The sequence below is a fragment of the Mirounga angustirostris genome, unplaced genomic scaffold, assembly GCF_029215605.1.
Source record: "Mirounga angustirostris isolate CCGP_5_RB_7025 unplaced genomic scaffold, mMirAng1.0.hap1 SCAF_13, whole genome shotgun sequence".
NCBI classification, from domain to species: Eukaryota; Metazoa; Chordata; class Mammalia; order Carnivora; family Phocidae; genus Mirounga; species Mirounga angustirostris.
This window is the reverse complement of record NW_026991721.1, coordinates 89,491,156-89,516,699: the sequence shown is the minus strand read 5'-3', so window position 1 is coordinate 89,516,699 and position 25,544 is coordinate 89,491,156. Positions and strand designations below refer to the sequence as shown.

The 25,544-nt window shown below is 50.2% G+C and overlaps 1 protein-coding gene across 11 annotated transcripts in view; it reads left to right on the top strand.

The window, feature by feature from the left end:
• The window catches only part of PKNOX2 (PBX/knotted 1 homeobox 2), a 308,095-nt gene that overhangs the window by 40,681 nt on the left and 241,870 nt on the right, over positions 1 to 25,544 (top strand). For 4 of the 11 annotated variants that reach the window (XM_054512210.2, XM_054512212.2, XM_045894754.3 and 1 more), the window contains exon 1: positions 10,256 to 10,326. The exons of 4 other annotated variants lie outside the window; for them this stretch is intronic. The gene's annotated coding sequence lies outside the window, so the exon portion shown is untranslated. Of the gene's footprint in view, positions 1 to 10,237; positions 10,327 to 25,544 lie in introns of those variants that run through there. 3 more of the 11 variants (XM_054512211.2, XM_045894753.3, XM_054512209.2) reach the window with 1 other exon arrangement.

The window sequence follows — 25,544 nt, the reverse complement described above, 5'->3', positions numbered from 1 at the left end:
GAGAGAGAGAGCACAAGCAGGGGGAGCAGCAGAGGGAGAGAGAGAAGCAAGCTCCCCACTAATCAGGGAGCACAATGTGGGACTTGATCCCAGGACCCTGGGATCATGACCTGAGCCGAAGGCAGATGCTTAACCGACTGAGTCACCCAGGTGCCCCCCTTCTGTGCTTTCTGATCCTTGGTCAGCCAGAGCAGAAAGGAGGCTATTACATGGTTATCATCTGTAAACAACTTGAAATAGTCCTTGCTCCCAGGAACCCTACCCTTTGGACTTGGGGATCATTTCCTAGGAAACAAACTGTGGTGGGGGTAGGGGCCAGAGGTTTGAGATCAGGTCTCCCTCTGCCACTGTGCAGAGGGAATCCTACAATGCATCATACATACCAGCTCAGGCAGCATGCAAAGACCCTAGGGAGAGCATTTGGGTTATCAGGAAATTAAAGGCTTTGTTCAAAGCCAGGAAAAGAAAAGCCAATGCCCAAATCTAGGAGTTGAAGAAAAGAGAATTCAAGGGCTGTGGCGCGCCGTTGTGGCTTTGTTGTGTCTTTTGGTTTTAGTGCTGCTGAAGCAATAACACGTAATGGTCTGAGCGTTGCTGCCTCCCTGCGCCTGGGAAGTTGGATGACCTGAGGAGAAGCCAAGGGTGGCTAATGAGTCATTAAGAGTCTTTATCAAATTAGGATTATAATCCATCTCAACATGCAGAGGAAGATGTTTCAAATTATCTACTTTCTTAATTGCAACTCAAAGATTTGGCAGGAAATTATCATGAGAGATAACGTCTGGAAATTGACGGATTGTGCTGCTGTGTGCCCAAGCTTCCATGACTGCAGTAGCTGGAGAATGCATGCACACAGACTTACATGATACTTGTAGATACAAACACCCCATGCTGGTTCAGACAGACAGATACACACATGCACACAGACACACATAGCTATGTCTGAGCACAATAGATCAAGCCATCAGCATTTATTAGGCAATTCACATAGGCTGAGGTTGCTACCAAGTGCTTGGAGATTGGGAAGGTAAGACAGATATATTTAATCCTTGCCTTTAAGAAGTTCCAAATCTGGTTGGGGAGCTAATGCATACATTTTTGAAATTTAACAACATGTACAAAGCAGCATTCAAGTGCATACTACTATAGTGGAAATGTGAGCCCACAAAATTCAAAAGGATATAGGACCTGAGTGTCCTGAATTAAGTGGAGTTTCTGGAATGGATGAGTTTTGACCTGAGTGTTGACATTTCCACTGTGCATTGTGATCGCAGCCAATGGAGATGCAGGCAGAAGACATGTTGAGTCTGTCAAGAGGACCTGTGGCCAAGAAGTGACACAGCGTGTTTGCAAAATCGCCAGGGAAGGGTGGAGCTTGATGACAAACCTTGGTTTGGTTAGACAAGGCAAGCTGACTCTCATTTGCCCCATTAAGGCAGGAGAGATTTGAGCTTGACCTTACCCTTCCCCCTCCTGCCCAGTCTCAGTTTCTCTGCCTGTAGAACAGTGTGATCTGAAGACAGGGTTAGGCTTTCCTACATCTCCCTTGGTTGCTGAAAACCTGAGATCTCTGAGTTCAGGGATTGTGCTTTACTCATCTCTCTAGCCCAAGGACCTGGCAGGTGCCCGGCCAGCCTCGATGCTGGATGGGAGTCCATGAGCTCATACATTTCTTAGAGGCTATCAGTGTATGCACGCTGAATGAGTGAACCAGAAAATGGTTCCTGGAGGCAGCCTGCCTGAGTCCACACACTGTTACTTCGTGAAAGCTTCCTCCCCTTATCTCAGCCTCATGGCGACATCATGGGAATGTGATTAGGCAGTGCATCTTGAGCGCTTAGCTTGGAGTCTGGCACTGAGCAAATCATCAATACATATTAGCTATTATTATTGTTGGTACTTTGTTTTGTTCTTCCTTGCTAAGCAAGCCATGCTCCCCATACTGGGTATGTTGGGTATCTTGTTCCTTCATTTGGTCACTCTTTCTTACCCTCCCCCTGCAATGTGGTAAGGACTGGCTTCTGCTGGTGATGTGGCCTCACCCCTTTCCAGGGTTGTTGCTTGGTTCTCTGAGCCCTGCAGTCTGGCTGCTGTAAGTCTGGCTGCCAGAATGAAGTTGGGAGCGTGGCCATGCAAAATCCTCAGCTCAGGGAAGCTTAAGAGGACAGAGCATCAGAGGCAACAAATGCTGGTAGAGTTCATCCCTGGAGACAGGGAGGAGATGGTTCAGTGTATGAGCAGAAGGAGGCAGGGCAGTCCTGTGCGAGGGGGTGATGGTGAGGTGGTAAGAACGGGAATAGAGCCAAGGGAGAGCACGGTGATGGCAGGGGTGACAACTGTGAAGGTGATGAGGTGGCTGAAGGAGATGGGGGACCAGGGTTTAGTACAGGTCTTCAAGGAGAAGAGGTCTTTGTTTTGGAGAGAGTAGACATTTCAAAACTCCACAGAACCCTGTGGGTGGAGGAGGGGTGGTCCTAGCACCTTCCACAGTCTGAGGGAGGAGGCGCCGAATGTCCTGCTGGCCTCCCCTCACTCCATCACCCCTCGGCCAGTCCCGCATGCTGGGAAGCAGAGTGGATTGAAGAGCTGGTGAGCCAGAGTGATACATTTATCATGTGATAAATGGTAACGATTTCAGCATCCAACATAGTTTATACCAAGACAAAAAACAAAGCCCAGAGGAGAGGCTTCAATAACAATAGAATACAAGTCACATAGTAATTTAAAATTTTTTGGCAGTCCCATTAAAAAAGGTAAAAGGAACAGGTGAAAAGATTTTTAATAGCCTATTTTAACTTAATTCAATGTATCCAAAGTATTATCAACTCAACATCTAATACATATAAAATAATTATTAATGAAATATTTTACATTCTTTTTTTTTTTCACTAAGTCTTCTAAATCCATGATTACACTCATGGCATGTCTCAGTTTGATCCAGCTGCACTTCAAGTGCTTAGCTACTTGTGGCTAGTGGCCACTGTGTGTTGGTCGGCACAGGTTTATACCTTCCTTTCTCAAATTTCTGTGGCCAAACTCTTGGGATGCCATTTCCCACAAGTGGCTCTTTTTGGAAATCATCATAGCATTTTACAGTCTAAATATTCTCTTTCTCAGTATTCTTCTTTCTCAGTTTCATCAAACTGGCTATAATACTGCCCACCCCTTGCTAGAAACTGGAAAAAGCTGCAGAATCACTTAAAACTCTTCTCTTTCCTTTCCTGCTTCCCACAGAGCCTCTCATCTGGCATTAGGGCTGGGTAGCTCCCTTGAGAGAGAGAAAGAGAGTGGGGGGGTGGGCAGTGCTTGAAGAAACTTCCAATATGTACATCACTACCATAAGAAAGATGGGTTTTTTTTGAAAGGCTTTGGGGACTATGTTATTCCCATATTAGAGAAGCTGGTTAGAGACAAGACCCAATTAATTGCCTATCATGTGCCTAGAGGACGGGTTGGATTCCCCATGTTCCAGAGGGTGGGAGTGAAATGGGGAAGCAGAAAGGCTCTCTCAGGGTCAAAAAAAGTGAATCAGATATAGGCAAGGAGCTTAGACAGCCCAACTACCAGCTCAGAGCAGAATCCTGGAGCCCCACCTTTCAGGAGATGCATTTTCACATTGTGCAGGCCCCCCAGCCCGTCTCTAAGAGGTGTGCCCTGATACATTTCATCAGGAACAGAATCTTCCTCGCTTGGCCCTACCCGCCCCTCCCCACCCCCCAATACCACAGTCCCTCAAGGTTTCAGGGTCAGGAAGGAGGCCTTAGGAGAAGAGTAAGCACCCCCTTCCTCCCTTTCCTTGCTCCCATTATCTGTGTTTCCAGGCCTCAGAGCCTGTCACAGCATTCTCAGTAAACAATATCTCCCTTCCTCAGGCCAGTTAAATAAGCACTATAATAAAGGCGCAGGCAAGTGCTGCCGAGGCCCTGGGTAAGGGCTATTAAATCTAATGGCTCCATTTGTTAGAGGGCCTCCCATGTGCCGGGGACTGTGCTGAGCTCTGCCTTCATTATTTTATCTAATCTCCATGGGCTCGTGAGCTGGATACTATTATCATCCTCATTTCATAAAAGCAGAAGCTGAGACTTGGAGAGTCTCCGTGACTTCCCAGAAACGTGGCTATCTTGTGACAGGGTAGAGATTCGAGCCAGGTCCGTGTGACTCCAAAGCTGGTGTTCTGTGCCGGGGGCTGGGGGTGGGGGTCAAAGAAGTTTTGAAAAGAGGTGGTGTTTCAGCTAAGTCTTAACAGCCCATGGGATTTGGGTGGATAGGGAGAGAGGGAATTAAAAGTCAAGGCTGATGTGCTATGGTGAGTGCTGTGAATTGTGCAAGACTGTTGAATCACAGATCTGTACCTCTGAAACAAATAATGCAATATATGTTAAGAAAAAAAAAAAAGATAGCAGGAGGGGAAGAATGAAGGGAGGGAAAATCGGAGGGGGAGACGAACTATGAGAGATGATGGACTCTGAAAAACAAACTGAGGGTTCTAGAGGGGAGGGGGGTGGGAGGATGGGTTAGCCTGGTGATGGGTATTAAAGAGGGCACGTTCTGCATGGTGCACTGGGTGTTATGCACAAACAATGAATCATGGAACACGCATCAAAAACTAATGATGTAATGTATGGTGATTAACATTACAATAAAAAAATTTTAAAAAAAAAGTCAAGGCTGAGAGAAGAGCGTGAGCAAGTGCAGGGAGGGCTGGAGAGCACCGATTGTCCTGGCCTTCATGAGGGCTGGCTGGCATGGAAGTGTCCAAAGCTCTCCATTGCAGTGGGGGTTTTTCTTTTTAATTAATAAGCTTTATTTTTTTAGAGCAATTTTTGGTTCACAGCAAAATGAACAGAAAGTACAGAGATTTCCCATGTACTTCCTGTCCCCCTTTCCCTGCACCATGCACAGCCTCCCCCACTATCCCCCACCAGTGCGGGATATTTTTTATAATGGACAAACCTATATTGACTCATCATTACCCATAGTTCATAGTTTACATGAGGGTTCACTCCTGGTGCTGTACATCCTGTGGATTTGGACAAATGTATAAGGACATGTATCCACCATTATAGTATCATACAGAGTACTTCACTGCCCTACAAACCTTCTGTGCTCTGCCTTTTCACCCCTCCCCTGCCCCACACCCTGGCAACCACTGATCCTTTTACTGTCTCCATGGTTTTGCTTTTTATGGAATGTCACATAGTTGGAATCATACATTATATAGCCTTTCCACATTGACTTCTTTCACTGAGTGATATGCATTTAAAGTTCCACCATGTCTTCTCATGGCTTAGTCGCTCATTTCTTTTTAGTGCTGAATAATATTCCATTGTCTGAAAGTACCATAGTTTATTTATCCATTCACCTACTGAAGGACATCCTGGTTGCTTCCAAGATTTGGTAATTATGAATAAAGCTGCTGTAAACATCTGTGTGTAGGTTTTTGTGTGGGCTTTATAAGTTTTAAATTCATTTGGGTGACTACTAAGGAGTACAATTGCTGGATCATATGTTAAGAGTATGCTAAGTTTTATAAGAAACTGCTACAATGTCTTCCAAAGTAGCTATATCATTTTGTATTCCCGCCAGCAATGAATGAGAATTTCTGCTGCTCCACGTTGTCACCAACATTGGGTGTTGTCGGTGTTTTGGATTTTGACCATTCTAATAAGCGGTATGATACCTTATTGCTTTATTTTGTAATTCCCTAATGACAAATGATGCTGAGCATCTTTTTATATGCTTACTTGCTGTCTCTATATCTTTGGTGAGTTGTCTGTTCAGATCTTTTGCCCATTTTTTAATTAGGTTGTTCATTTATTTAATGTTGAATTTTACGAGTTCTTTATATTTTTTTTTGATAACAGCCTTTATCAGATGTGTCTTGTAAATATTTTTTCCCATTCTGCAATTGTCTTCTCATTCTTTTCATGCAGCAGCTTTTAAAACAGATTCCTAGGCCCTTATCCAGATCAACTTTCTGCAGGAATGGAACCAGGAACCCAGAACTATAAAGAAGTTCCACAAAGGTTCTTAGGCAGGAAGTCCGTGGACTAACACTAGGAACCACTGATGGTGGTGTTGGGGAGGTATAGTCAGGGATATAGGAGATTAGCCTGAAAGATAGATCAGGGCTGGATAAGGAGGTAGAACTTGAATGCCATGCTAAGGAATGTGGCATTCAAGTCCCTTCTTTTTATTTTAAGTCCCAATAAACAATTTTAGGCTAAATCTTTTTTTTTTTTCTAAAGATTTTATTTATTTGACACACAGAGAGAGAGAGCACAAGCAGGAGGAAAGGCAGAGGCAGAGGGAGAAGCAGGCTCTCCACTGAGCAAGGGTCCCAATGCGGGGCTTGATCCCAGGACCCAGAGATCATGACCTGAGCTGAAGGCAGACGCTTAACCCACTGAGCCACCCAGGCACCACTTTTTTAGGCTAAATCTTATAGGAGCTGGTTTCTTGAGGGGACACCAAAGTGTGATCCAACCTTTGTTTTAGGAAGAACACTGGTGATAGTATATAGGAAGTATTGGGGATATTGGTGGCATTAGACCCAGTTAGGGAATCATCAAAATATTCATATTCCAGGTGACTGGTTTTAAGTCCCTCAGCTGGGCTGGGGCAATGATGGAGAAAAAAGTTCCATTCAGGGGCGCCTGGGTGGCTCAGTTGGTTAAGCAACTGCCTTCGGCTCAGGTCATGATCCTGGAGTCCCAGGATCGAGTCCCGCATCGGGCTCCCTGCTCAGCGAGGGGTCTCCTTCTCCCTCTCCCGTTCCCCCCTCTTGTGCTCTGTCTCTAAAATAAATAAATAAAATCTTTAAAAAAAAAAAAAGTTCCATTCAATTCAACTCAACAAGTATTTCTTTAATGTTTTCAGGACTAAGCACTATACCGAGGTTCTAAGGATTCTAAGATGAAATAGATATTGTCCCCATCCTCAGAGAACTCACAATCAAGATTCACCAAAAATAATTAAGTTGAGAATAGAGGGAACTGGTGTGTGGAACTAAATTTTGTCTCCCCCCCACCCCGCACCCACACACAAATTCACATGTTGAAGCTCTTACTCCCAACGTGACTGTGTTTGGAGATAGGGGCTTTAAGGAGGTAATGAAAGTTACATGAAGTCAGAAGAGGGGGTCCCTAATCCAGTAGGAATGGTGCACTTATAAGAAGAGAAAGACATCAGAAATTGCGCTCTCCCTCTGGTACACACAGAGGAAAGGCCATGTAAGGACACAGCAAGAAAGTCCCATCGCAAGCCAGGAGGAGAGGTCTCACCAGGAACCAATCCTCCTGGCACCTTGATCTTGGATTTCCAGTTTCCAGAATTGTGAGAAAATAAACGTCTGTTGTTCAGGCCACCTGCCCTGTGGTACTTTGTTACGGTGGCCTGAGCAGACTAATACAGACAAGTTTAAATTTTATTCACAGGCTGATAATGACAGGACTCAGTTAGGCCATTGATTGTAGATGTCCACAGCTCAGAGGGGACAATCTGGGCTGGTATGAATTGCTTATCCTAAAGACAAATCAGGAGCAGACAGAGTGAGAAAAGGGCCCAGAACCAAGCCATAGGAACAGCAACATTTAAGAGTGATGACTGGGATTGGGAGGAGCTCCTGTTTGCTCACAATGTTGATGTGTTGGTGACTTACATGACATGTGTGCCCCTCTCCACCCTCTTCATCCTCAGAAGGATGATGGGGGAGAGACTGTAGAGTATGTGAAGTGCATTCTATAGACTTAATTTCTGCTCTGTCCCTTCTCTACTCGCTGCCAGAGCCAACATTTAGATATGGAACTCCTGGAATTTGACATGTTGTTGATTCATGTGTTCAGTAAGTGTTCACTAGCTTGTGTCGTCTGTCGGATTCTTGTATTATTATCATTTAATGTTTTATGTAGTGGTGCTTTGCCTTCTTCAGCTAGAACAAAAGCTCCTTGAGGACAGGAACTGTAACTTGAACTTCTTTGCTTCTGCTCTTTATCCTCAGCTGGGGCACACAGCTGAGCTTCCAGTGGGTGCAGGACAAATGTTTGCTTTGAATGATTATGGGAATGATGGTTACATTTAGGTAATCATTTTTTAAGCCTTTGCAAATTACAAATGTAGTTAAAGCCAGATACATTTATTTTAAATTACAATGTACAGTTTAAGGCATCAAAAGGGTATTAGTAGGAATCACGGTATTTTAAAAGACTCCAAAAATTAATAGCTCATGGCAATGGATCTCCTGTATCCATTGGGCACAGAACTAGATTTAAAAAATGAGGGGTGTGACAAGTGTGAATCAGTGATGCATGGCTGTTGCCTGCAGTACTATTTTTGGCTCACTGACACCTCTCTGATGGGGTTAAGTATTTACGGTCAGCCTGATTCTCCCCTCTGACTCTGCAGGCTACAGCAACTCACTGGGCGCCCGAGAGAAAGAGAGAAAACCTTCCCTCCAGGGCTCCCAGGCAGGGGCAAATGGATCTCCCCTCCCCCTCCTGTATCTGAAGAGGGCTTCCCTCTGAGAGTTTATGGCAGCCTGACCTCCAGCCTCTGGGTTGGAGAATCGAGAGCCGCTTCTGTACTACATAAAAAGGGCAAGTGCATTCATTATTATTATATTATTATACAATGTATAATATATAATAGCAATTATGCTGTCAGCAGCCAGAGTCTCTGACCACAGATCAGAGGCTGGGGTGACATAAATCCACCTAGTGAAGTCTTTGGAGGTTCCACATGAAGGTGAGAGGATTCAACTCCATCTATAAAAGGGGCTCTCAGTGAAGACTTTCTTCCACAAGGAACTTTGGAGTTTGAATCTGGGAGGGACTGGGGAGATCTGGACAAAGAGTATTTAGTGTATCTGGGATATGATGCAGAAAAGGTCTCAACCGCCTCTTCTGAGCCCTGGAATGCTAATAGCTCTCATCCTGGCTCAGGATGGAGGCAGATGAGGAGTGACCCAGAGGCCTGCCAAGAGTGAAGGGGGAGCCTTCAACTTCTTGGGTCAGATTCTTTACTGAAAACCTGGTCTGCTTGGGTTTCACTTTCTGCTTTCCTTGCTTACATCAGTGTCTTTGTCTAGGCTTTATCCAGGCCCCCTGCCTGCTCTGGGGTCAGAGGATCAATCGCTGCCTGACTGTGGCTGAACCGGCTCCTCTATGGGGAGCAAGGAGCAAAAGTCAAGGGGGAAGGGGTTCTCTTTTCCCTTTATGCAGAGGGCCATGTGCTAAGTTGTGGAAGCAAGCAAGCAAGCTGCATCTGTAGGTGGCTGGGTGCCTATGCCTGGCACTTAGTAGGACTGTAATCTTTTTGGAATGAAAGAAAGCACATGTATGACAATGCAAGCTTGCACTGGTCTTCTTAGACGGCGCCAGTGTGAATTTCTTCCGTGAAGTAGAAGGAAGCCACCCTAGCCGGCCCAGGCTGAAACAGCCCAGCTGGTCACTCCCTTTATATTACACCACCCCGACCCTCAGAACTCTGGGACTTTTTAGAATGAAAATAGCAATGGCTTAGAGTAGGCTTGCCAGGCATTTGCAAAGAAGTGATTTACTAACAAGGCCTCTACACCCTTTTATCTCTCCCTCTGCCCCACCCCGTTACAGTCTCCCCCTCGGTGAGCCAAACGCCCCAGGAAGCCCACAGCAGAAAAAGCTCTTGAGAATAGGAATAACTAACCAGAGTGTCATCTGAGCACCTTTTCTGGGGCCAGGGTAATGAGAATTATTCAAATGCAATCATAAAAATGAGGCCATCAGGCAGGAATGGGGTGGGGGTGCGGGGGGAGGAGTGGTGGTGGAGGGAAGGATTCCTCTCCAGCTTTAAGTTTCATGATTTCGGGGGAGTTCTCTCGGGGTGCACGGAAAATTCCCCCTCCTCGCCATCCCCTGAGCCCAGGAGGTCGTGCCAGTTGGCCTCGGTGGTTTGCAGAGAGGACGCGGCGTGGGGGGTGGGGGGGCGGGGGCGGGGGCAGTGTCCCCAGTCTGGAGGGCGTCCGCCGCGTCCCTCGGCCAGCGGCGGGCTAGCAGTGCGCGGCTTCCTCTCCAGCGCCGTTCGGCCTCCTGCCAGCAGGAGCGGGCCCGCGCCGACGTCTCCGAAAAGCCTCCAGTAGAGGGAGACACTCCAGCTGCGGCTCCGACTTGGAAGCGCCGGGCCGGGAGTGGGTGGGGGCGAGGGGGGTGGGGAGAGAGGGGGGAGTGGGGCGAGGGGAGGTGGGGGGGGGCTCCGGGGGGCGGGTCCCTGTGCCGCTGACGTCCCGAGCAGTGCTGGGAAGTATAGGCTGTGTTGTCACGCCGGTGTCAGTCTGATGAAGATTGGCATCAGGTAAGCTGTCATTCATTTCCATGTCAGAGACGCTTTTGCAGGCGGCGGCGGCGGCGCGACGGCGGCTGCTGCTGCTGCGGGCGGCTGCCTCAGAGCGCGTGTGTTTTATTCCAGTCCCCAAGCCAGAGTATTATTCATTGCGACAGGGCAAGGAGGAGAGAGGGAGAGAGGGAGGCAGCAGGGAGGAGAGAGAGGGAGGCAGCAGGGAGGAGGGAGGCAGGGAGCAGAGAGGGACGGCGGGAGCGTGCAGAGAGAAGCTGGGGAAGCGCCGGGAGAGCGCGGAGCGAAGCAGCGCGAGCGGCGCCGAGGCCCGGGAAGGAGGCGGCCGGAGCCGTGCGGCCCGCCCGAGCCCCGGCCCGGCCCGGCCCGCGCGCAGCCCCGCCGCCGCCGCCGCCTCCTCGCCCCGCTCGGGCCCGTGGCCGGGCGCGCATTGTCCGCGGGTGCGAGGAGAGGGGCTGCGGACTCGGACAGCCGCGGGCCCGAGACACCGTGGCGGGCGGGCGGGGAGCCGTGCGCCGCGAGAGCCGGGGGGCCAGAGAGTAGGGACCGGCGCGCGGGCCGGAGCCCGGGGACAGGCAGCTCGGGGCTGGGCGCTCCGCGGGCGAGGCTGGGAACCGCGGGCCGTCTCCACCTTCGCCTGCTCCCGGCTTCGGGCGCCCTTTGGGCCGGCGCTTGGTCGGCGCCACCGGCCGGGAGCTGCCTTACGGGCGGCTGCGAGCGGGAGCAGCCCCAGCCTCGGGCCGTGTGACCGGAGTGGAGGAGCCGCGGCCGCGCGTCCCGCCCGGCCTGGGGAAACAGGGCGAGTGGGGTTTTGCCCGCGGATCGGTGGGGACGGCGCAACTCGAGCTGTGGTTCAGGGCAATCGGGCTCCCAGGGGCCACGCTCAGGGACTCTCGCCCCGGGAGGAGCGATTTGTAGGGTAACTGGCTTTCGGCGGATCGTTGGGAGTCTTTGGCGAGGTCGGGGAGGCGTAGGGGCCCAGGGCGAGGTTTGGGAATAAGGAGCCCTCCTGGCCTGAGAACTAGGACACGAGTTCGTAAAAGGGGGGACGGAAAGCGCCCAACAGCCGTGAGCTGAGGGGGATGGGGAAGAGTCCCGAGTCTGCCGCGCAAAGTTTGCGTTTCTTTCGGGTTGGGCGAGCGGGGTTCCCCTGACTCCCGAACCCGAGGAAGAAACGAGCGAAGCGGGCAATTCTTTCCGAGGGCTCTGGGCGAGAGAGACCGAGGTTCCTGAGCGGTGGGGACACGGGCTAGGAATGGCAGTGGGGCGGGGGGTGGCCGGTGGTGGTGCAGCAGCCCTGAATCAGGGCTGGACTTCAGGGCCACGCTAGAGTTGGGTTGTAGGATTCAGGCTGTTTTCAGAAGCGGGACTGAAGAGGGGCTGCTGAGTAGCTTAGGGATCGGATCTACACCCCCGGCTAGAGCAGGGGGCTGGAGGTAGGAGTTGGGGGCCTGGGCTTACATCTGAGGCTGGACTCGGCGGAACTGGTGGCGTTTTTAGTATTTTGCCACGGGATCACGGCTTTTTATTGGGATGAAGCTATTGAAATTTGGGGGAGGGTCGCGCGAGCGGGTCCCCATGCTCCGTGGGTGGAAAAACGTTTAGGCAGGCGATGAAAGTAGTTGATCCGGGCCATGGCAGGCGAGCCCCGAATTTCTGCTGCTTCTCCCCGAAGGCGGATCTGGAGCAGAGGACTTCAGGCGCGCAGGACCCGGTCCTAGGAGAAAGATTCCTGGAAGCGGAGAAATCGAAGGGACGTTCTGGGTGAAGCGACAGGGCAGCCTCACAGGGCTTGAAGTGGATCCGAGGACCGACCCTGGCGGCTCTGCGGGTTCTGGAAGCCACTTGGGGGGCTGCGGGCGCAGAGCGGCGGGCGGGTGCGGGTGGCCCGCAGGGACCGCGGCCTGCGCGGGGGGCGCTAGCTGCGAGGTGCCGCATCGCGCCCGGGGAGTCCGGGCTGCGGCCGAGGGCAAGGCGGGCTCGAACTCCGGCGTCCTGGCCGGAGCCGCGGGCTCTAGACCCGCAGGCGCTGCGGGTGCTTCCTTCCCCCCCGCGCAGCGGGGAAGCCCACACGCCGGGCGGCCTGTGTGTTCAGCCTGGAAAACGGGGGCACTCTGGGTCTTCTGCCCTCACCCCACTTGCCTCGGGGACTTCTCCAGCGTGTTGACTTTTCGGTTATCGAGTGCTCTCCAACTGGTGGAAGCCAAAAGCTTCACATTTTAGGCAGATCTAGGCGACCCTCCCCTCCCCAAAGCTGAGGAAATGATGGTATTCAAACACACGATATATTACGCAAAGCCCTAGCCCCTAGCCCTCTCGCTTACCCTGCCATTCCGGCCTTCCAGAGGCCTCAGGGCCTTAGGGAGAGGGAAGGGGGCCTCCTCCCGTCTCTGGACTCGTGATCTCCCACTCGAGCTGCACCCGGCAACCCCACTCTATACCCGCATGGCTCAGGCCTAGCTCGGGCGGTGGGAGAGAAGTCCGAACCGGGGAGGGAGGTTATCCCTCTGGCCAACTAGGGAAGCGAAGTGTGTAAGGGGCTGTGCGAAAGGAAGATCTGAAATTTCCTTTTTGCAGTCTTGAGCCCACAGTCCCAGCCTTCCGCACCCCTCGCTCAGGCAGCCAGACGGCGCTGCGGGGACTCAGAAAACGCGGGACCCACGAGTGGCCGCAGCGGCCTCGGGCCTCGGGCCTTGCGACTGCCCCGCGGGCAGCGAAGCTCCGAGGCTGGTTTTTTGTTTTTGTTTTTTTTTTTTTTTTTTTGCAGGCCTGGAATTCGTGAGCTCTCCCGCCGGGAGCCAGAGGGCGGGAGGGAGCCATGACCCCACGGAGACTCCCCAGTCACCGCCTCCCCTTTGTGAGCGCGAAAGGCATGAAAGCCCAGAGAAAGAGAAGCTGCTCAGAATAAGGGGCAGGGGGTTACTGGAGGGAGATGGGCCCGGCCAGTGCTCACAGTAAAATGCCTCGTGCAAATTGCACTGAAGTGTACCCAACTTGAGACTGGCTGTTTTATGATCCTTTCTGGGAGTTTACTGCTCCATGCTTTTAAGTCTATAGATTGCTTTAAGTTAATGAAAGTGCTGCTTTCGAAAGGGGCTTTTATTGTGCGGCAGTGGCTGGGGTCCCCTTTACTATTCCAAAATGGGCCTGTTTAAAAAGAGGGAGGCTCCTGGAGTTCCCACGTGGACAGAGCTTGGGGAAGGGTGCCATGTGACAATGAGGATTAAGAAAAAATCGTCCCAAGTAATTCAGAAAGACGAGTTTACTTCTTTTCCCAGTGCAGGGTCACCTGTGCCTTCTGATACCGCCTTTTGGACTTCCACTGAGCCTGACTTTAAGTGCTGCCTGGTGCCTCCCCCTTACACCCTGTCTCAACACTGCTTTATGTAGGCCTGACCCTGTTCAATTAAACTCAAACTGGATTTCAGGATTTCAACTGGCTGCCAATTCAAACTGCAACGAAAATATTTACTTGGGGCCCAGGGTGGGGGGGCGAGGGGGGGCTTTGCCTTGCATTTAGTAAGACAAATGTGTTAAAATGTCAGGGAGAAAGGCTGGGAACCTTGAGAAGAAACATGGAAGGCTATTTTTCAGCGCTTTCCCCTTTTTCAATCTATTTGGCACAAAAGGTGAGAGGACAAGGTTTTTGACTAGGTCCTAACACAGAAACTGCAGTGGGGCTGGGCTGTGGCTTTGACCACATGTCATAACCATTTAAACTGTGGTTAGTTGTTCAAAGCTCAAAGCTTCTCCAAGCTGGGTTTCATTAACTCTACACCAGTTGCCTGGAAGTTCAGTAGCAATAAATTGTATAAACACATTTGAAGTAAGTTAGTGATGAAATAAGGAGAATTACTGTCTTGTGAGTGGAGAATCCTGAATTCATGGAGTTTTAACTTAACTGGAAACATACCTCCTCTCCCTTGGCCTTGATGTTTATGGGTGCACCAGAGTGTGTGTTAAATTTCTGTCTGCCATGTCCATCTTCAGCCTGGGACTGTAACTCATTAGGGACCAAGGCATGCCTAGAAAGCAAAAAGGCTGGCTTTTTAAAGGGGGCTCTATTAGCCTGGTTTAGAAACCAAACCAAACCCATCAACCTGACTTCCTTACCCTGGGTGAATGCAACATAAACAGCAGCAGAGCAGGCCAAATTAGATTTTTAAACGTTAGCGGCTTAATAATACTGTGTTGTTAGCAATTGAATTTGTTTTTATTAAAAAAACAACCTATAAAATTTATAGGCTTCCAACATGTTGCAAGATTTCCTTGCTATTTATTTAGTGCCCCCCCCCGAAATTCTATCTCCAATTTCAGACTTTTGTTCCTGATTTATTTAATTTAAAGCACATTTTCTAAATTAGTTCAAGGAAGGTGAGAAATGCTGTTATAAGTTTTCCTTTTTCCTATGCTGTGTGGCACAAGGACTGTGATGCTGTAAGATATATATAAATGTGTGATGTAATTGCTGGAGGTGACGGCATGTGAAGCCAAGTGTCTGGATCAAACAAAATGCAGATCAGAGTATGGAGAGGGCGAAGCGATGCCACGGAGGAAAAGCAGAGGAAGTTATACGGAAAATGAAATCATCGTGAGCCACCGTCAGCCTTGGTTCTAGCCAACACACCATGCTTTGTATAAAAACACTTCACATGCGATCTGTGACTTATTGAAGATTGAATATATTGAGAAGCAGAATTTAGAGGGAGTAACTGCCCTGGCTGGGCTCTGGTCAGGATGCATGGCCGGGCTTGTTGCAATGGGGATCTGCTAATTTAATTAAATCTAATACCTGGTGGGAAAGGGAGGAAGGAGATAATAAAGGTTGGCAGGTCAGCATGCTGAGCTAGTGTTTAAGCTGAAACTGGGGGGCCTGGTGGTTTTATGCTCTGTTACTGTCTGGCTACATGACTGCAGCGGGTCACCTAGCTTCTGGATCTCGGTTTCTTCATCTGTGAAGTGGAATGTATCGAACGAGTCCCTCATTAGGCTACCGAGGGGCGAATCTTGCATGACTCCCTGACTCTTGCTCTGGGTGCGCTCTAAATAATAAAGGAAATGAAGAGAGGCTTCTGAGCAGCAGAGTCACATTCTTCCCTGTGTTTTCTTTCCCTGCCTGATCCAGAGCCTTTCTTTCCCCACAACTCCCAGGAGTTCTGAGACTGGGGGCGAAGGGGCTGAAGGCCTGCCTTTCTTTATATCCTGGAATTTGAAAACCCCATTGCGATCCCCAAATCCCCCTGCAATTTATCAGGAGGGGCAGTTAAGTTGGGGGAACCAGCGGTGCTTCTCCCCGGTGGTGCCACCAGGAAGAGCTTCCAAGCATCTGATAAACGCAGAATCTGACTTATCAGAAATTCAGCCCCTTCCCTTTGTGCCAGCGGAAAGAAGAGGCCTGAGCCTGGACTGGTGTGTGACATCTGGTTGGGCTGGGGGGATGGGCACTGGTCCGGAGCTAGCCGCAGCTTGAACCTCACTTAGCAGTCTCCATGCTAGCAGATCAAAGCAGGTTCTGGGCCAGAAAGCCCAAGAAGTTACACCCGGCACTTACACAAAAGTGTATCAGCACTTGGAGTCTCCTCCTGTTCCCATGCCTGGTATTTCAGTGCTAGCCCTGATACTGGAGACGTGGCTCCAGTGGAATGCTTGCCTTTAATTCTCCCTCGTCCATGGGGACATCTTGGGGGTAATTTTTTCCTCCACATATCCTCCTCCAGCGGTCTTGAGCAACATCTTAGTCTCTGTTCTGATCGGGGGTGAGAGTGGGGAGATGCAGAGTGGAGGTAGAAGGAGCAACGGTTTTGCTAAGGAAATGCATACGAGTTGGAAGGTACATTCCTTCTCCCAGAGCTTTTTCTCCTTCCAGATCCCCCAGGAGTAAGGGAGAAGCAAGCCCTCGGGCAGCTTGGGAAGAGCTCTCTGCTGCAAATGTGCTGTCTTCAGGGGGATCTGCTGTTTGGCTTGGATGCCTCACTGCAGGCCCTGCCTGACTGGGTTTCTAATTACAAGAAGGCCATTTCTACTAAGACCTATCTCACTAAAAACACATCCCTGTGTGTAATAAGAAACCCTAAACCAGGCAGGATATTTTAAAACTGAAGCAACGAAGATTAGATTAAGTCTCCACCAAACAGCTTCGTTCTCATATTATTTTTGGCTGGAATGTGGAGAAAAGCAGCTGGCCCTGGGGCCTGGAGCAGGATCTTTTGGGGGTTCGGATGGGGCTGGAGTGGGTGGTGGAACTGGTAGTTTCTCTGCTTAATAGGAATGTGACCAATTTCAGTACAGCTCAGGCAAAGTGGCAGAGGCACCCAGTGTGGATGAGGGAGCCCTCCCGGGGTTGGCAGAGGCCAGATCCACCTGGGCCAGAGAGTGGCCTCAGAATCAGCAGATCACAGAGCACCGAGAACACTTTTAAATCCCCCCGCCTCATTAAGATCTAGTCTTTTGTGTTCAGCTCATGCTTCCACTCCCAGTCCTATCCCAGGCCTAGTAAACCCACCCATCCTCCACATGGCCTTTGGAGGAACTTTAATATATTGGGTACTTCTCTGGTTGGAGAGAAGGAACAAATCAGTGTCCAAGATTCCTAGAAATAGAGCCTAGGAACCTGACTTCACAAGCCCTTTTCCTGTCCTGCCGGGGAGAGGCGGCATGGTCTTCATTCATTCCTTTGTTCCTTCGTCCAGCAAATAGTTATAGCCTGTCTCCTGTATGTAGGCCTGGTACGGTTCTAGGCTTTGAGGCTACAAGCAGCAACACCAAACAGGACAAAAGCATGTAGCCACGAAATCCCTGTCTTCTAGGAACTTGCCGGCTGTGGACAGAGTACCGAGCATGGGCTTAGCCTCAGATAAAACTGCCCCCAGAGCCTAACTCTGCTAGTTTCTAATTGTAAGAATTTAGACACTAGCTTTTCCACCCGTAAAGGGAGAAATAAAAAAGGATAACGCTCAAAGAATTGCGGAGAGAGCATTTGTAAAGTACCTAGCAGTGTCTGGCATACAGCAGAGGCTCAATCAGGTTCCTTTCCCTCCCCATGTTATTTTGGACGGGGATCCAGTTGGTGGATTACCCAGCTTCCCCGTTCCCCTTGTTTTTCGCTCCCCCGGGGACATGGCCTGAGGCCTTTCACAGGTCACTGGCACCATCAACAATCGTTGAACAGCCAGTCACACTGTGGCCTGGTGCTGCCCCGCTGTGTGCTGACCCCAGCCAGGGCCGTGGTAGATGTAGACACACAGACCCTGTCCTCAGGCAGTGTGCGGTTTGCGGGTGGACAGACTCAACCTGGAAACACGCAAGAGATGACACACAGATGCACAGAGGTGCCATGAAAATGGGTACGAATCAACTGTTAGAGTAAAGGAAGCATGAGTGGGATGGGATGCCACTAAGTAGTGAGGACAGCGTGGAGGTGAGCTCTCAGCAGGGTCAGTGCAGGGGTGGGGGTGAGCTCTGGCCAAGCAAGGCTGGAGGGGGAGGAGTGGAACTTGAGACCCTCCAGGTCACAGGGCTCATAGGGATTGCTGGGGGCCAACCTGAACTAGAGTGCAGAGGTCAGCCCCTCCCTAGCATGTCAGGGGGCCAAGGGGGCCACCACAGCCTCCAGAGTACCACCTAGGCCTCCCTGGATTGGTGACTGAGGGATTTCTGAGAGGACTTTTCCCGTTGACTTCTCAGTGGGTAGAACTTAGGCTAACGACTCAGTACATGAAGCAAACCGACTAATTCCATTCCTGACTACAGCACAACTCTCTTACCCACCATCCCTGCTTTTCCTAAGCTAAGAGAGCAGAGATTATAGGCCCCCACCTGGGCCTCTCAGGGCCCATGAAGCTGGCCCACATCAGAGTGGTTGGGATGGGGGTGAGAATAACAGTTTGAACTGGGAGTTGGAGGATGGTGGATTCTGCTCTAGACCTGGCCCCTGCCTGGCTGTGTGACCTTCAACAAGTGGCTGACCTCTGGGTGTCAGTTTCCTCACTTATCCAATGAGGAGCTTGACCTTGCTCTCAGAGGGCCCCTTCAGCCTGAAGTTCCATGATTCTCTGTGTCCTCCTTCCTTCAATGACTAGGCAGTCATTGAAACCAGCACTGCTACCACCAAGGGGCAAGAGCACCGGGAGGGCTTGTCCCCTGGGTTGCCCTTGTGTTGTTGGGTCTCAAGACAGCAGAAGGCGTTGGCTTTGACTTGCCCGATGGCCTTCCTGGGCAAATGGATGGGTCCTAGCAATAGCGGTTGGCTCCACGAGGGCAGCTTTTCAGTCTGAAGACTCACTGGCCTCTTCATCAAGGGTGACGTTTGCCTCTGTTGTTGAGATGGGTGTGCAGTTGAGAGAAGGAACACAAGCTTTGGAGTCAGATTCTGGGTTCTGACCCTGGCTCTACTACTACTGAGCTGGGTATCCTTGGGTATCTCACTTAAGCTCTCTGAGCCTGTTTTTTTGGAGATATAGTTAGGATAATAATAATACAGAGCCTACAGGAGTGCTATGAAAACTCTGGAATAGAGTATCTAAAAATGCTAGGCACATGGTAAGCTCATGGTGCACATTAATTTTCTTTCCTAATAAAGCCCATCCTCAGGCGCCCTCTCATTTAATCCTCTCAGCTTCGTGAAGCAGGTGGAATGGGTGTTGCTATATTGTTTGACAGGTGAGAGGAGCTGGGGCTCAGAGAGTGGCTACAGTGGGGGTTCCAGGAAGGGGTGGTGGATGTCTCTACCTGTTCACATTAAATAGGGTGACCCAGGTCTACCTTTTACAACAACGCTCCTTTCTTTAGTCTTTTGGAGACAAAGCAAGTGCCTTGCTGAGCTCTGAGTGCTGCTTGGCCCCGAGGTCCACCTATTCCTCTCCTGAGAATCTCTTTAAAGGAACCAGCAGAACCCCTCTTCTCCGTTACCCATACCTTTGTTTGGCCAACTCTAGGGAGAGCTACCGGCTGTTATGGAAACCAACACCTAGAAGACAATCCATATTTTTACTTTTAGAAGCCTTCAGTTGCAGGTGGGGCTGGGCTGGCCTGCACAAGGGGTGGAGGTAGATTTAAGGGCGGGGAGGTGTAGTAATGGCGGTGGGTGGGGCTGGCAGACTGTAGTGCAGCCCAAGCTGTAAGCCCCCCGGGAGCCTGGGGTGAGGAGAATGGAGGCTCATACCCATGGTCCTCTGACTTGCAATCCCGACAGACACCAAGGGACATTGAGCCCATTAGTGGTGGGGCCTGCTAACTCTGTTTAGGTGTGGGGTGGGCATAGTTTTCCTGATTCCAGGGTAGCACTGTGGGTCTATGGTAGAACGGGGGGCGGGGGTGAGCCCCACCCCAGAGGTTCATCTGTTTTCGCTCTGACAGCCCATTGTCATTGAGTGATACTCTGTACCCAGGTCTGTGTTAAGCCTTGGGAGTATAGGATTGTTTCTGCCCTTTCTCAGGTGAGGCCATACTCTGTGTGAATTGTGGTTCTAGTTCCAGGTCAGAGGCTGAGAGAGGCCCAGAGAGGCTCCTGGGTATGCCCAGGGCCCTGTGGTGACAGGTGCTTGTTCTCACTTCTGAGCCCTCCCTGGTGATTCATCGGTCTGTCAGCAAGCATGGCCTGAGCCCGCTATTTAATGCATGCCCAGTAGCATGCTGTGTTGGAATCAAGGCCTTTTTCTCTAGGAGCTATACGATCTTACTGCAGAGCCCAGACAAATTCACGTCAGGCTGGAGATAAACTGTGTGACCTTTGACATGTCTCTTAACCGTCTTTGGCTCTTAGCATCTCATTTTATACAATGAGGAAGTTACACGAGATTGTCTTTAAGGCCCCTTCTGGGTCTACTATTTATGACTCTATGGCCTATAAATGCTAAAATGTGTGATCCAGACCCCTGGGCACCATGTGTCTGGAGAAGGTGGTGGGACTCCAAGGGATATTTAGCCCATTATTGGTGGGACCTGTCTAACTCTGATTAGGTGAGGGAAATGGAAAAATGTAGCTGTAACAGCAGTTGGGCCTCACCTATTTGGATGTGGGGGCTGGAAGAGCTCCTGCTGGCGAGCCTTCTGAGTTTTCTAGTCTCCAGGGGGACCACAGGGACAGAAATCAAGCAGGAGAGCCCAGGGATATGGGAGCTCAAGTCTGCTGCTCTCCTGTGGCCTGTGTTTACATGGTGGTCTTGCCCTGCTGCCACGTTGGGCGCCCCTCTCCCATGCCCTCTCTCAGCTCTGGGGGGAGAGACCAGACTCACAGTGGGGCAGTAGTCCCCTGGGGCACTCCTCACTTGTGTTTAATCTGGAGGAAAGCTAAGGAGCTGGATGGGATTCCCCAGCCTTCCCTGGAGGCTGTTCCCAGGGAAAGTGACTTGCTCCTTGCAGTGGCATAGCTCTCATTGGAAAGGTACCCCAATACATTAGAGCCTTTTGGTGGCAATGAGATAGGGACGGCTACCTCCTGCTAACTTCCAGATTGCTAGGAAGGCCGCTTTCCAAACTGGACATCTGTTCTCCTAGAATACTTTTCGAAGTCATCTCCATTGGCTGTGGAAGGGGAGATGGAAGGAGAACTTTGTTCCCAGGCTGTACTCTGGGGAGTGCCATTAGCTGTTGTCAAGGAAGAAGGGAACTTCCCTGGCATTCTTTTGCACAGAATCGTGGTGCCAGCGTCCCTGCCTGAGCATGGTGGAACTGGACTCTTCCAGGGAGGAAGGAGATGGCTGCTGCAGCTAACTTATAGATCAAGGGAAGAGAAGGATTTTTCCTAAACGCTGTGATTTTGGGGTACTTGTGCAAGGCCACAGACTGGGGGCTCCTTCACCACGTGCTGGGAGCTCTCACCTTTTTATCTAGTCATCACCATGGACCTGAGAAAGAAAGCAAGGCTCAGGGTGGGTTAAGAGAGAGAATCTGCTCAAGGTCACAGAGCTGGTTCGGTGTCATTCTGGATCGGCAATCTTTCCAGCCCAGCATGCTGCCTGCTCTAGGGAGTTGCATGTTTCTGGGGTAGTTGCTGGATTCCTGGCTGCTTTCTTTCTCCATCTCCCTCCCTCCCCAGCCCCCCTGCTCCAGGTCATGCGTAATTGATGTAAGATCTAGGGCTCTGGCCCTGATAGGTCATGGGTGATGTGATTGTGGTGTCCCGAGGCAGGACAGTGCAGAACAAGCCAAATGCTGGGTTTGAGCCTTGACTCAGCCATGTTTACTGTGTGTCCTTAAAAGCTGGCCCCACTTTCCTCGTCAGCAAAGTGGTGGTGATAATGCATCCTGTCAGGGCTGTGGAGAGGACCAAATGAGTTAATGTACGTGGATGTGTTATGCCCGTTATATAAACATAGACGAAAGCGCCTACACAGTGCCTCACATGTAATATGTGGGGGAGAAAATTGGTTGGCAAAGATTCTATGTTTCTTATTAGTTTAAAGTGGAGCATTCACACAAATATACACATCCTCTCAGACTCACTCACAGAGTGATGACAACCGTGTTTACGTAATCAAAAAGCGGGCAGGATGGCCCGCCACGCTACCCCATGGCCAGGGCATGAACCCTCTTGGGGGGTTTCCAGAGTCTGGCAGAGGGTCGACAAACCTGAATTCCGTGCCTACTGTGTGTCATTGGTTGTTCTCACTTACGCTTCCCTATCTAACCCAGTGCAGGGGCCATCTAGGGGCTGGTGTGGGGGGACTGGCCTCTGCCAGGTCCCATCAGCCTGAACCCAGGTCTTCATCTGATAGATTTTTTATTGAGCACCTTCTACATGCCAGTCCCTGCAGAGGTCCTGCGGATACGACCGTGAACTAGCCCAGTCCGTGGGGGAGGTGGGCATTGGAGTTCCGTAGGTTATTACTGAAACCATGGTAAGAGCTATAGAGAAGTCTGGGAAGGCACAAGAACATAAACAGGGAGTGTAACCTACGCTGGGGGTCTTGGAGGGCAGACTTGCATTTCATCTCTCAGATGAGGCCCTTTCTAGGGGAAGAGTTGGCCAAGCCCTCCATCCCTGGGGGCTCATTTTCCATCCTGGCAAGGGCAGAACAAGGTGAGAGAAAGACAGTGGGCATCAGAAAAATCCAGCTGGGGAGTTTTGCTCCCATCTGAGTTTCCCATCCAGGTTGCATCACAGAGCCGAGGAGATGCCATTCCCACATACTCCCTAGCCCCCAACCCGCCATCATGCTCCTTAAGAGAGTAGCTTTCAGGAGAAGCCTTTAGAAAACAACAGGCATCCGTTCCCTCTTCTTCCTGAAGCCCTGGCTAGGGCCTTGATAGTATCTGGGGGTACCTGGTGATGTTCACATGGATGGCTTACCTGAGTCTGATTTCTGGAAAGTCCTCATGGATAGCAGCTGTGAGCTGGGGAGATGGTATTTATTGGAAGATCTGACCCTCTTTCTATACAGGGGATGGAGTCAACTTCTTGACATTGTTTCCTTGGTGCATTGGTACAGCCATGTCATCCTTTCAGAAGCACTGGGGACAATTTGTGACAGTTTTTCAGTCTGGTACTTTGTGGGGGGTGGGGTAGGGAGGAGAGGAAGGAGGGGGTGGCCAGAGAGATGAATGAACTTAAGTTGCTAGGGATGTAAATCCAGTTATTACATAAAAAGAGGCTTTCAAGGGAATAGCTGATGGTGCCGAGTGGCTCCTTGGGTGAGGTTTGGTCCTCCCCTGGGGCTGGCAAAAGGGATTTCCTTCAGGATCAGACAGTTAAGAGTTATAGCCCAGCTTTTGCTCCTTTCTGGATGTATGATCTTGGGCAATTTCCTAACCTCTTTGAGCCTTAGTTTCTTCCCTTTTGTGAAATGGGGGAAACAATGGCTCTTTGCAGGGGATTAAATGAGACCACACAGCAGAGAGCCTGGTCTAGTCCCTGGCCTCGAGAAGGTACTCAGTGTGTGTGAGTTCCTTTCCTGTCACTTCCTTCTCTCTCCCCCACAGTGCTGGACATCAAGAAGACCAAAGTAGCCCTTTTAGGAAGGAGGAGGGAGTGGGTACAGGAAGACCGTGGGCCTCTCTGGGGAGCACAGCTAGAATGGCCATTTGAGGACATGACAGGCTGGAGACATCGATGTCAGAGCCTGGCTTGGTTTCCCTGAAGGCAGGGGAGGCAGTGTTCTGGGTCTCCTGGAAGAACCAGGACCGCAGAGGTGATCTCAAGGAGGGCCGTGGCAGAGAGTCAGTGAAACAAGGTATTGGAGACACGGGTAAAGGAAAAGAAGGGAGGGAGGAAATGAACATTTCTGAAGTGTCTGCAGTGTGCTTGGCATTGAGCTAAGTACTTTAGTACCCATTGTTTCAATTCTACGAAATTAGAAGCATAGAATCTTAAGTTATGAAATCTCAGAACTGGAACGGACGTCTGTCTATTCCACCCTCTGTATTTTATATATGGAGAATTGAAGCTCAGAGAGAGTCAGAAGCTTGCCTAAGGTCACACAGAAAATCAGTGGCAGAGCTGAATCTGAAAGGTCAGGGTAGTTGGGACAGAGCAGAAAGAGCATAGAACTTGGAACCAGAAAGACTAGGTGTGACTACAGACACACTTCCAGAAACTCACTTCCTTCCTGCGCCTCAGTTCTCTTAGCTGTCAGATGGAAGAGTAATCCTCCACCCTAGTGGTGGCCGGGACAAGGAAATGAGCTAACCTGTGTAAAGCATCAGGTCCTTCCTCTTCCAGCCCTGGCCCCGCTCCATGTGGCTTAAGGCTCTGGCCACATCCACAGGGCGAGCCCTGAGCACCTCATGCCCCCAGGGTGCTCAATGAACAGAGGGCCCGGGACATTTAGTTATTCTTCAAGTATTTACTGGATGCCTCGAATGTGTGCCAGGCACTGTTCTGGTGCCTGGAATAGAAAGCTGAACAAAACCAGACATACCCTCAGTCCTGATAGAGTTCACAGTTGGATGGAGTAGAGAGGCCTTAATAAAAAAAAAAAAAAAAAATCATATAAATAAACATGAGAATACAAGTGTAATAAGAACTCTGAGGGGGAAGAACATGAAACCCTGAGAACATTTAACAGGAAGGGTTTATTTAGAGAGAGTAGGGAAGTGTCTGTCTGAGGAGTGATGTTTGAGCTGAGGCCTGAAGGGACAGTAGGATATCAGTGAAGAAAGGTGTGAGGGGATATTGTGGCTATTCTATCTGTAAGGCCCTGGGGAGAGAAGGGATTGAGAGAGAGCAAGGGGAACCTTGGGAGGGTTTGAGAAGGAATACAAGGAGTCTGACTGTGGACCAGCCTGCAGCTTCAGGAGAGGTGGGAGAACCCAGGCTGAGATTCTGGAATGGAGACCAGGCTCAAGTCTGGCTATAGGCCTGGAGAGAGAAAAAGATTATCTCGAGGCCTCAGTTTCTTTGCTCCAAATGAAAGTAATAGAAGTAAAATCATAAATAGATTCCACGTCCGTGGTGGAGAAGAGGGAGGTAAAAATGAACAAACAAACAAGGTCCTTGGCCTTCACCATATGAGTGAACAGTGTCAAATTCATTTCTGTTAAAGCTTCAATGATTTGGATTCATAATTGAATAAAAGCCAAAGTCCTTACAATGGCTGAATCTCCACCTCCCCAATTAACTCCTGTGGCTGTCTCCCTCACCCATCTCCTGCAGCCACACTGACCCCAGACCTCCCTGTGGGGCCTGGAACAAGTCAGGCATGCTGCTACCTCAGGGCCTTTGCACTTGCTGCTCCCTCTGCCTGGAACGCTCTTTCCCCACATATCTGCCTGGCTTGCTCCCTTGATTTCTCCAGGTTTCCACTCCGATGTCATCCTCTCAGGGAGGGCCTTCCTGAGGACCCTACCTAAAATGAAATCCCTTTTCTCCTATCCCTGGCTCTCCCTACTCCCTTTTATTTTTCTCCAGTACTGATCATATTTTATCTCTTTTTTTCCACTCCTATAATCCAGAAGAACACTTGCATACAATGAAAGCCCAGTCAATGTTTGTGGAAGGAATGACTGAATGAGGAGAGCTGGTTGCTTGTGAAATCAGCTGTTAGGTTCATATAAGAATGCTTTTTCCCCTCCTCTGAAATGGAGACATGGGATGTCAGAATTGGAAAGAACTCAGTAACTGGTCTTTGAACAACTGTCTCATTTAACCACTGAGGAAACAGAAGCCCAGAGAGGTTAAGGGGCTTATGAAAGGTCACACAACACAGAACTCAGATGGGAACCGAGGCCTCTGAGGTTCACTCCAGGATCTTTCTACAAGGTTTTGGCTTTTCTGCATGACA